This window comes from Rana temporaria, chromosome 2 (genome assembly GCF_905171775.1).
Source record: "Rana temporaria chromosome 2, aRanTem1.1, whole genome shotgun sequence".
NCBI classification, from domain to species: domain Eukaryota; kingdom Metazoa; phylum Chordata; class Amphibia; order Anura; family Ranidae; genus Rana; species Rana temporaria.
In genome coordinates, this window is record NC_053490.1 from 119,315,753 (window position 1) to 119,328,363 (window position 12,611).

Below are 12,611 nucleotides of genomic sequence, written 5' to 3' on the forward strand. Positions count from 1 at the left end.
ACACGCCCCCTAATCGCCGATTTGAATTCCGCGCCGTTACGCCGCTTGAGATACACTACGCCGCCGTAACTTACGGCGCGAATTCTTTGGGGATTCGAACCAGCAAAAAGTAAGTTACAGCGGCGTAGCGTATCTCACATACGCTGCGCCGATGTATTTGTATGTAGATCTACCCCTCTGTAACCAGTGAAGTGCATATTGAATATTCCTTGTAACTTATACGCTTAATAACGGCAAGAGACATGTAAAATTAACACTGTTTATTGACCATTCAAGTGTATTTCTGCAATATTATGATGCAATGAATAACCAACATTTTTTCTTTTGTGTGTTGTTGCAAAAAATGTAATAAAAATATCTTAAAAAGAAAAAAGAAAAAAAAAGGAAGGTGGTGGTGAAATGATGACGTAAATAAGGAAGGCGGTGGTGCAAGATCTGGCATGCAGCAACGAAGCAATGGATATGCTGGACCTGTGAATATATTTGTTGAGGATAACAAAAAAAAGTAAGATGATGTTAAAAAATAGCACTGGAGGGGTTCCTCGTTGACTTGTGAGAGAATAAAAATTTCATTAGTATATATTTTTTTCACACAGATAGAGCTTTCATTTGGTAGTATTTAATCATCCCTAGGTTTTTTTTTTTTGGCTAACAAAATGAAAAAATACCAAAAATGTTGAAAAACAAAAAGTTTCTGTCTGCAAATATTATCAATAAGTAGTTTTTCTCCATCACTGATGTGCGCTGATGAGGCGGCACTGATGAAGTGGCAGTGAAGGGCACTGATGCGGTGGCACTGATGAGGAGGCACTAATATGCAGCACTTATAGGCGTCACTAATATGCAGCACTGATAGGTGCTTGATGGGTACTGATAGGCAGCACTTGTGGGCAATGATAGGCGGCATGGATAAGTGGCACTGATGGGCAACACTGAAAGGTAGCACATATTGGCATCACTGCTGGGCACAGTTGGGGCTGCACTTATAATTAGTGCCCTGATTATCTGTATAAGTCTCCCCTGTGAGGAAATGCCACTGATCGACTCTCCTCTCCTCACACTCTGTGTCAGTGTGAGGTGAGGAGAGCCGATAACCGGCATTTCCTTGTTTATATGTGATCAGCTGTGATTGAACACAGCTGATCACATGGGTAAAAAGCCACGTCATCGGCTCTTTACCAAGATCGGGGTCATGCTGTGTCCCCATTACACAGCGCGCCCGCCATCACTGCATGTCCCCGTGGGCTCGCATGCGCAGTGAGACCGGAGGCAACGTCATATGACATCATCCCAGTACAAGAGAGCACTCCGCCCGCCATCATTTGTCTATACGGTGGGCGGGAGGCAGTTAAACACGTCGGCCTTTGTTCATCTCCATTACATGGGGGGCATTCGATTTTGAGGTTTACAGAAGCAAGCAAACATAGGGCCAGATTCACAAAGACTTACGACGGCGTATCTCCAGATACGCCGTCGTAAGTCCGATTGGGCGCAGTCGTATCTATGCGCCTGATTCTTAGAATCAGTTACGCATATATTTCCCTAAGATCCGACCGGCGTAAGTCTCTCTTACACCGCCGTATCTTAGGCTGCATATTTACGCTGGCCGCTAGGTGGCGCTTCCGTCGATTTCAGAGTAGAATATGCAAATTAGGTAGATACGCCGATTCACAAACATACGTCCGCCCGGCGCATTTATTTACATCGTTTACGTTAGGCTTTTTCCGGCGTAAAGTTACCCCTGGGTCTATGAGGCGTACGCAATGTTAAGTATGGCCGTCGTTCCCGCGTCGAAATTTGAAAATTTTACGTGGTCTGCGTAAGTCGTCCGTGAATGGGGCTGGACGTAATTTACGTTCACGTCTAAACCAATACGTCCTTGCGGCATACTTTTTTTTTTTGCAAAATCTTTTTAATTGAGATTTATATTGACATACAAAACTAGCCCACGCAGGGGCCGAACAGTTGCCCACGCAGGGGCAGTACCCCGGTCGCGACAACATGCCGCAACAGGGCACAACACACATCTTAAACATCCTAACGTAACTTATACTATAGCCCCAATGTGGGGAGAGGGTAACTATAGGATAATCTGTGCTCAAATCGGTATTGACAAAAGAGTGCAGCATGAAAATAGTTGGGTCAATAGCTAACAAACTGCAGACACATTATCTATCTAGGCATTTGCTACTGGATCATTTACCGTGGCGTTGTCCTTGCGGCGTACTTTGACGCAATGCACACTGGGATATTCCACGGACGGCGCATGCGCCCGTAAGTGCAAACGTCAATCACGCCGGGTGACAGAACATCAACATAAAACACGCCCCCCTGTTCCACATTTGAATTAGGCGGGCTTAGGCCGGCCGATTTACGCTACGCCGCCGCAACTTGCGGAGCAAGTGCTTTGAGAATACAGCACTTGTCCGTCTAAGTTGCGGAGGCGTAACGTAAATCAGATACGTTATGCCCGCACAAAGTTACGCGGATGTAGGAGAATCTGGCCCATAGTCTTTTCTTTCTGTTCAGCTAAGAAATTACAAGGTATTACTGTCAAGATGAATGGGCATTTTCTGTACTTTCTGAAAATATTGTAAGTCTGAAAAAAGAGAACTATTATAGCCACCACATCTAAGGACAGATATGCTGCAATATTTTTAAATTTTTGTTCTTGGGTTGTTATTTTATCCTGTCTTCAGCCTGCAGGAGCAAAATGCTTGGCTCCCATTAGAAAATCCAAGTAACCCAGATCACTACTCATTTTGAAACATGGGAGCAATAAAAGGCAATATACAAAAATATAACAGAAATAAAGAGAGAACATTTCACCCTAAATAAATTAAATGTATTAAAATGTATATAACTGTTTTTTTTTTATTATTTACCCCAGGCAAATATCCCACAAGATAACAACCTTGATGGCATGATGTGTTTGTAGCTAATAAATGCATCATGGCGATGCTTTTATAAAATCAATGAAAGGAAACATTCTTGACAAATATACTTGAATTATATTCTGAGCTGGACTCCCAGGAGTTACAATCCCAATCGTAACCATTATGCCTTGTACACACGGACGGACTTTTGACCATGTAAAAGTCCGCCGTGAGTCCGTCGGAACATGTTCTCTATCTAAGGTCCATCGGACCTCCGAATTTTTTTTTAGATGGAGGCTACACACGGCCGGACTCCGAGAAAAAAAGCCCTGAAAAATTCTTGCTTATACATACATCCTCACAGGGTGACACTGTGGATGCATCCATGTGCCAACGTCCTGATATATTTGAAAATGAATACTAATTTTAAACTAGACACTTGGGGCCAGATCCACATAGATCGGCACCGGCGCAGCGTATCGGAGATAAGCTACGCCGCCGTAACTCACTTGGCTTTGTTTCAAATCCTCAAAGATTTTGCGCCGTAAGTTACGGCGGCGTAGTGTATTTCTGGCGGCGGAATTCAAATCGGCGATTAGGGGGCGTGTTTCATTTAAATGAAGCGCGTCCCCGCGCCGAATGAACTGCGCATGCGCCGTCCCGAAATTTCCCGGTGTGCATTGCGCTAAATGACGTTGCTGGGACGTCATTTTTTTTAACTTAGACGGGACTTACGTACATTCCGATTCACAGACGACTTACGCAAAAATTTTAAAAAATTTAAATTTCGACGCGGGAACGACGGCCATACTTAACATGGCAAATCTAACTATACGCCGCAAAATACCAGCTTTAACTGTACGCCGGAAAAAGCCGACGTATGAGAATGCGACGGCCGCGCATACGTTCGTGGATCGTCGGAAATAGCTAATTTGCATACCCGACGCGGAAAACGATGCAAACTCCACCCAGCGGACGCCGAAGTATTGCATCTACGATCCGAAGGCGTACAAAGCCGTACGCCTGTCGGATCAAACCCAGATGCCATCGTATCTTGGTTTGAGGATTCAAACTAAAGATACGACGCGGGAAATTTGAAAGTACGCCGGCGTATCAGTAGATACGCCGCTGTACTCTCACTGTGGATCTGGCCCTTGGACTTTAAACGGCACACAGGTATTAACTATAAAAATCTGTAGGTATTTATTTATAGAAAAATATATAAAAGGATATACATTCATGGGTCACAATATATTAATCATCAGAATATGGTCCCGACAAGTACTAAAATTACACTTCCACCCTGCTGTTTTACTATGACTTAAAACTTTTCTGGCATTTTGGGTCAGATATACACTGCCAGTGTGCCGGTATCCAGGTCTTTATTCATTACCAAACACGACCTGCTTACCTCCATGCTCCTGAGGAAGCGTTTCATTACGCGAAACATGTAGAGCAAGAATAAAAATCCTGCATATTGGATCCCTGTTCAAAACTATACACCCCATATGTATCATCATTGTTCCTTTGTTATGTATTTCTCTTAATTTGAGTATACCTATACTACTGTAACATTATGGAAGTGTAATTTTAGTACTTGTCGGGACCATATTCTGATGATTAATATATTGTGACCCATGAATGTATATCCTTTTATATATTTTTCTATAAATAAATAAATACCTACAGATTTTTAAAGTTAATACCTGTGTGCCGAGTCCAGTTTAAAATTAGTATTAATTTTCAGAGAAAAAAAGCCTGTCTGACTTTTTTTCTCTGAAAATCCAGCCGTGTGTACGAGGCATTACTCCTTCTGTTAACACTGATATGGCCCTGCACATTGACATTCCCTACCCTCTTCCAATGAATGTATTTACTGCTAGATTTCTGGTGCTCTTTACTTTACCAGTCTTCCAGAAAACAATAAGATAAAACTCTGTATTCTTGTGATCCTAATCTGTTTACTTCTAAAATATCATAGACATAAATATGCTTCAGCTCTTCGCTAGACAGCCTTGCAGTGACTTCCGCAATGTATTTATCATTATGAATTATTGATTGTTTAAAATGGGCACTTTCTGAAAAATCAATCTCGGTGGGATGTTTGGGCTGCGTATCGTCGGCAAAGAAACGTGAGAGGACACTGCAACTCTGTGTGCTACTGGTTTGAATATGGACAAATAGATGATTTTCATCCAATTTGAGTATATTCAGCGAGATGACCCGCTGAACTATGATTGGCTAGAGATTTTGAAAGAGATATGACAATGCAAACATAGGCAAATCTCTTGTGCTAGCAGAACGAAACACTTTCTTGTTGACAGAGGCACCCGGCACTTCCCTCTTTAACTCTCTGATGAAGAGATTCAGCTTTGTGCGGTGAACAGAGGAATCGCTCTCTGCACCCTAGGCGTCCAGCTTCAAAGGTGAGAAATACTTTTCATTTAATTTAGTAAGATGCTGCAAGGAGCTGTTATAACATATAGTAGTCATATAACATATAGTAGTCATGATGCAATAACTATAACAACTGATCAAATCTAATCTTACATGATAACCAAAGTCAAGAACATAACTGCAATATTATTGCAGCTTACAGTCCTTAGATGTGATGGCTGCATTTGTTTTCTTTTTTTTTTTCAAGCTAAGAACATTTTAAGCAAGTACAAATACCTATTGATCTTGCCAGAAAAGCAGTGTTCATGTCCCTTCCTGTGAGCAGCAATGAAGAATATCTTCCTTCATAGCTATCTTTTGTAAATTACTAATTGCCCTACCCCCATGTAATTGAGATGAAGAGATAGGGGCAATCCATATTTTTGTAATCCATATCAGGAAAGCAGCTGAGGATGACAACCACGGCTCCCTCCAAAGACACGGTGGAGGAGCAATGTAGCCAGGACAACCATGGCTCCCTCCAAAGATGCAGTGGAGGAACAATGTAGCCAGGACAACCATGGCTCCCTTCAAAGATGCAGTGGAGGAGCAATGTAGCCAGGACAACCATGGCTCCCTTAAAAGATGCCGTGGAGGAACAATGTAGCCAGGACAACCATGGCTCCCTCCAAAGATGCAGTGGAGGATCAATGTAGCCAGGACAACCATGGCTCCCTCCAAAGATGCAGTGGAGAAACAATGTAGCCAGGACAACCGTGGCTCCCTCCAAAGATGCAGTGGAGGATCAATGTAGCCAGGGCAACCATGGCTCCCTCCAAAGATGCAGTGGAGAAACATCGTAGCCAGGACAGCCATGGCTCCCTCCAAAGATGCAGTGGAGGAACATCGTAGTCAGGGCAACCATGGCTCCCTCCAAAGATGCAGTGGAGGAACAATGTAGCCAGGGCAACCATGGCTCCCTCCAAAGATGCAGTGGAGGAACAATGTAGCAAGGACAACCATGGCTCCCTCCAAAGATACAGTGGAGAAACATCGTAGCCAGGACAGCCATGGCTCCCTCCATAGATGCAGTGGAGGAACAATGTAGCAAGGACAACCATGGCTCCCTCCAAAGATACAGTGGTGAAACATCGTAGCCAGGACAACCATGGCTCCCTCCAAAGGTGCAGTGAAGAAACAATGTAGCCAGGACAACCATGGCTCCCTCCAAAGTTACAATGGAGGACCAATGTAGCCAGGAAAACCATGGCTCCCTCCAAAAGTACAGTGGAAGAACAATGCAGCAGGGAAAAAAATATTTGCAGGATTACTAAGTGAATACAAAGCAAAAAGTTAAAAAGAAAACAAATGCAGCCACCACATCAAGGACTAGTATTCTGCAATATTTACAATTTTTGGTTTTGGGTTTAGATACAGTTTAAGTCATAATATTCTACCTAATGTTACACAATTTTAATGAGATCATCAGAGCCGTTATCACTTAATTCTTAATTCTAAGCTAAATTAATGTAAAATTAAACAATTGACTGGTGTAAGACAGCTAATGTTGTTTATAGACATGTAATCATATCCATTATTTTATAGTGCGAACATATATATTAAGTTTATTTATATATATATATATATATATATATATATATATATATATATATATATATATATATATATATATATATATATATATATATATATATGTTATGTACATACAGTATCTCACAAAAGTGAGTACACCCCTCACATTTTGTAAATATTTTATTATATCTTTTCATGTGACAACACTGAAGAAATTACATTTTGCTACAATATAAAGTAGTGTGTGTACAGCTTGTATAACAGTGTACATTTTCTGTCCCCTCAAAATAACTCGCAGCCATTAACCACTTAAGCCCCGGACCAATACGCTGTCTAAAGACCAGAGGTGTTTTTACAATTTGGCAATGCGCTGCTTTAACTGGTAATTGCGTGGTCATGCAATGTTGTACCGAAACGAAACTTGCGTCCTTTTCTTCCCACAAATAGAGCTTTATTTTGATGGTATTTGATCGCCTCTGCGATTTTTATTTTTTGCGATATAAACGCAAAAAGACCGTAAATTTTGAAAAAAAATGATTTTTCTTATAACAAAAAGTAAAAAAAATCGAATAAACTAAATTTTAGTCAAACATTTAGGCCAAAATGTATTCAGCCACATGTCTTTAGTAAAAAAAAAAATCGCAATAAGCGTATATTTATTGGTTTTCCGCAAAAGTTATAGCGTCTACAAACTAGGGTACATTTTCTGGAATTTACACAGCTTTTATTTTATGACTGCCTATCTCATTTCTTGAGGTGCTAAAATGGCAGGGCAGTACAAAACCCCCCCAAATGACCCCATTTTGGAAAGTAGACACCCCAAGGAAACTGCTGAGAGGCATGTTGAGTCCATTGAATATTTAATTTTTTGTCCCAAGTGATTGAATAATGACGAAAAAAAAAAAAAAAAAATGTTTACAAAAAGTTGTCACTAAATGATATATTTCTCACACATGCCATGGTTATATGTGGAATTGCACCCCAAAATACATTCTGCTGCTTCTCCTGAGTACGGGGATACCACATGTGTGGGACTTTTTGGGAGCCTAGCCACATACGGGGCCCCAAAACCCAAGCACCGCCTTCAGCATTTCTAAGGGCACAAATTTTTGATTTCACTCCTCACTACCTATCAAGGTTTCGAAGGCCATAAAATGCCAAAATAGCAAAAAAAAAAAACCAAATGACCCCATTTTGGAAAGTAGACACCCTAAGCTATTTGCTGAGAGGCATGTCGAGTCCATGGAATATTTTATATTTTGACACAAGTTGCGGGAATATGACAAACTGATTTTTTTTTGCACAAAGTTGTCACTAAATGATATATTGCTCACACATGCCATAGTTATATGTGGAATTGCACCCCAAAATACATTCTGCTGCTTCTCCCGAGTACGGGGATACCACATATGTGGGACTTTTTGTGAGCCTAGCCGCATACGGGGCCCCGAAAACAAAGCACCGCCTTCAAGATTTCTAAGGGCATACATTTTTGATTTCACTCCTCACTACCTATCACTACCTATCACAGTTTTGAAGGCCATAAAATGCCAAGATGTCACACAACCCCCCCAAATGACCCCATTTTGGAAAGAAGACACCCCAAGCTATTTGCTGAGAGGCATGTTGAGTCCATGGAATATTTAATTTTATGGCCCCAAGTGATTGAATAATGACCAAAAAAAAAAAAAAAATGTTTTACAAAACGTTGTCACTAAATGATATATTTCTCACATATGCCATGGGCATATGTGGAATTGCACCCCAAAATACATTCTGCTGCTTCTCCTGAGTACGGGGATACCACATGTGTGGGACTTTTTGGGAGCCTAGCCGCGTACGGGACCCCGAAAACCAATCACCGCCTTCAGGATTTCTAAGGGCATAAATTTTTGATTTCACTCCTCACTACCTATCACAGTTTCGAAGGCAATAAAATGCCAAAACAGCACAAAACCCCCCCAAATGACCCCATTTTGGAAAGTAGACACCCCAAGCTATTTGCTGAGAGGCATGTTGAGTCCATGGAATATTTAATTTTTTTGCCCCAAGTCACTGAATAATGACCAAAAAAAAAAAAAATACAAAACGTTGTCACTAAATGATATATTTCTCACACATGCCACGGTTATATGTGGAATTGCACCCCAAAATACATTCTGCTGCTTCTCCTGAGTACGGGGATACCACATGTGTGGGACTTTTTGGGAGCCTAGCCGCGTACGGGGCCCCGAAAACCAAGCACTGCCTTCAAGATTTGTGTGAGTGAAATCAAAAATTTATGTCCTTAGAAATCTTGAAGGCGGTGCTTGGTTTTCGGGTCTCATACGCGGCTAGGCTCCCAAAAAGTCCCACACATGTGGTATCCCCGTACTCAGGAGAAGTAGCAGAATGTATTTTGGGGTGCAATTCCACATATAACCATGGCATGTGTGAGAAATATATCATTTAGTGACAATGTTTTGTACATTTTTTTATTTTAATTTTTTTTGGTCATGATTCAATCACTTGGGGCAAAAAAAATTAAATATTCCATGGACTCAACATGCCTCTCAGCAAATAGCTTGGGGTGTCTACTTTCCAAAATGGGGTCATTTGGGGTTTTTTTGTGCTATTTTGGCATTTTATGGCCTTCGAAACTGTGATAGGTAGTGAGGAGTGAAATCAAAAATTTGCGCCCTTAGAAATGCTGAAGGCGGTGCTTGGTCCCGTACGCGGCTAGGCTCCCAAAAAGTCCCAAACATGTGGTATCCCCGTACTCAGGAGAAGCAGCAGAATGTATTTTAGGGTGCAACTCCACATATAACCATGGCATGTGTGAGCAATATATCATTTAGTGACACATTTTTTTTTTTTTTTTTTTCTCATTATTCAATCACTTTGGACAAAAAAAAAAAAAATCAATGGACTCAACATGCCTCTCAGCAGTTTCCTTGGGGTGTCTTCTTTCCAAAATGGGGTCATTTGGGTTTTTTTTGTGCTATTTTGGCATTTTATGGCCTTCGAAACTGTGATAGGTAGTGAGGAGTGAAATCAAAAATTTACACCCTTAGAAAGCCTGAAGGCGGTGATTGGTTTTTGGGGTCCCGTACGCGGCTAGGCTCCCAAAAAGTCTCACACATGTGGTATCCCCGTACTCAGGAGAAGCAGCAGAATGCATTTTGGGGTGTAATTCCACATATGCCCATGGCATGTTTGAGCAATATATCATTTAGTGACAACTTTGCGCAAAAAAAAAAATATATATATATATATTTATTTATATTTCCCGCAACTTGGGTCAAAATCTAAAATATTCCATGGACTTAAGATGCCTCTCAGCAAATAGCTTGGGGTGTCTACTTTCCAAAATGGGGTCATTTGGGGGGGTTTTCAATTGTCCTGGCATTTTATGCACAACAATTAGAAGCTTATGTCACACATCACCCACTCTTCTAACCACTTGAAGAAAAAGCCCTTTCTGACACTGTTTGTTTACATAAAAACATATTATTTTTTTGCAAGAAAGTAAAGTTGAACCCCCAAACATTATATATTTTTTTAAAGCAAAGGCCCTACAGATTAAAATGGTAGGTGTTGCAAAAAAAATTTCCACACAGTATTTGCGCAGCGTTTTTTCAAACGCATTTTTTGGGGAAAAAATACACTTTTTTTTATTTTAAAGCACTAAAACACACTATATTTCCCAAATTATTGATGAAATAAAAATTATGATCTTAGGCCGAGTACATGGATACCAAACACGACATACTTTAAAATTGCGCACAAACGCGCAGTGGCGACAAACTACATACATTTTTAAAAGCCTTTAAAAGCCTTTACAGGTTACCACATTAGATTTACAGAGTAGGTCTACTGCTAAAATGACTGCCCTCGATCTGCCCTTCGCGGTGATACCTCACATGCATGGTGCAATTGCTGTTTACATATGACTCCAGACCGACGCTTGCGTTCGTCTTTGCGCAAGAGCAGGGGGGGACAGGGATGCTTTTTTTTATTTTTTATTTTTTTATATATTTATTTCGCTTTTTTTATTTTATTTGTTAACTGTTCCTTCCATTTATTTATTTTTTTACCATTTTTATTGTTATCTCAGGGAATGTAAATATCCCTTATGATAGCAATAGTTAGTGACAGGTACTCTTTTTTTTTTTAAATGGGGTCTATTAGACCCTAGATCTTTCCTCTGCCCTCAAAGCATCTGACCACACCAAGATCGGTGTGATAAAATGCTTTCCCATATTCTCAATGGCGCCGTTTATATCTGGGGGGGGGACATTCCCTCCCACTGAATGTAAAAGCAGTCTAGAGGCTAATTAGCCGCTAGGACTGCTTTTACATGAAAGCCGACCGCTGGCTGAAAAGAATGATACCAAGATGATGCCTAAACCCGCAGGCATCATTCTGGTATAACCATTCAAAGTCCTGCAACATACCAGTACGTTGATGGTTCTTGTTGGACATGTATTGTAATCTTTTTTTTTTTCATGCAGTCTGTTGGCTGAACAAAAAAAAGATTGATCGGTGGGTATGCCCACCATTAGAATACCTCCCTTCATCCACCCACTTCTAATGATGGGCATACATGCACCATTTATATATGCCGAAGCATGGGGGCATCCTCCCGCAAAAAAGTTATGCCGCGTACGGTCGGACTTTTCTATGCCGCGTACACACGGTCGGACTTTTCTATGCCGTGTACACATGGTCAGACTTTTCCACAGGAAAGCCTCCGTAGGAATGTCAACCGTATGTACGCGGCATTAGGAGCAAAATCGCTCCTCCGCCCCTAATGCCCCCATGCTTCGGCATATATGCTCTTTTTTGAACTGTAGTGGTGAAATCACCTCCTACAGCATTGGAGTCGCGGCTTTATATATCGTGGGAGCAAACGCTGTTGCTGTCACGCTAAATAAATCCGCACTGCAACTGAATGGCGTACCTGCTAAGCAAATGATGGTTAACATTAAAACAAAGTAACATTCCAGTATAACAGTAAGATCATACCATACCTGCAAAGCAAATACCTATAAAAAAACATAGTAAAAAATAAAACATTTTTTAACGCAACCTGTGCCTAAAATATATATATATGCCAAAGCATGGGGGCATCCTCCCGCAAAAAAGTTATGCCGCGTACGGTCGGACTTTTCTATGCCGCGTACACACGGTCGGACTTTTCTATGCCGTGTACACATGGTCAGACTTTTCCACGGGAAAGCCTCCGTAGGAATGTCAACCGTATGTACGCGGCATTAGGAGCAAAATCGCTCCTCCGCCCCTGCTGCCCGCATGCTTCGGCATATATGCTCTTTTTTTAAACTGTGGTGGTGAAATCACCTCCTACAGCACTGGAGTCGCGGCTTTATATATCGTGGGAGCAAACGCTGTTGCTGTCAAGATAAATAAGTCCACAGCAACAGCTGAATGGCGTACCTGAAAACAGTAAAATAAATTACATACCTGAAAAGCAAGCATGAAAAAACATAACAACAATAAAACTTTGCAGAATAGAATACAGTAAAAAAGAGCAGAACAATAGAGAGAGAATAGAGAGGGAGAGAACAATAAAACGACAACTATTTTTGGTTTTTTTATTTTATATTTTTTGTGTGTTTTTATTTTTTACTTTTTTTTTTTTTTTTTTTAACACTTTTTTTTGTAACTGTGAACTGTAACTTCAACTTTTCGGTTCCAGGTTTGGGTCTCTCAAAATGCGATGGCATCTTGGGAGACCCTGTGTGAGTGTGCCTAGCCTGTGAAATG

The 12,611-nt window shown here is 41.0% G+C and overlaps 1 protein-coding gene across 1 annotated transcript in view; it reads left to right on the forward strand.

Annotated features, from left to right (window-relative positions):
- The first annotated feature begins 4,991 nt into the window (after positions 1–4,991).
- AVIL (advillin) overlaps positions 4,992–12,611 on the forward strand; it is a 97,004-nt gene continuing 89,384 nt past the window's right edge. The window contains exon 1 of the mRNA XM_040340859.1: positions 4,992–5,302. The gene's annotated coding sequence lies outside the window, so the exon portion shown is untranslated. The remainder of the gene's footprint in view (positions 5,303–12,611) is intronic.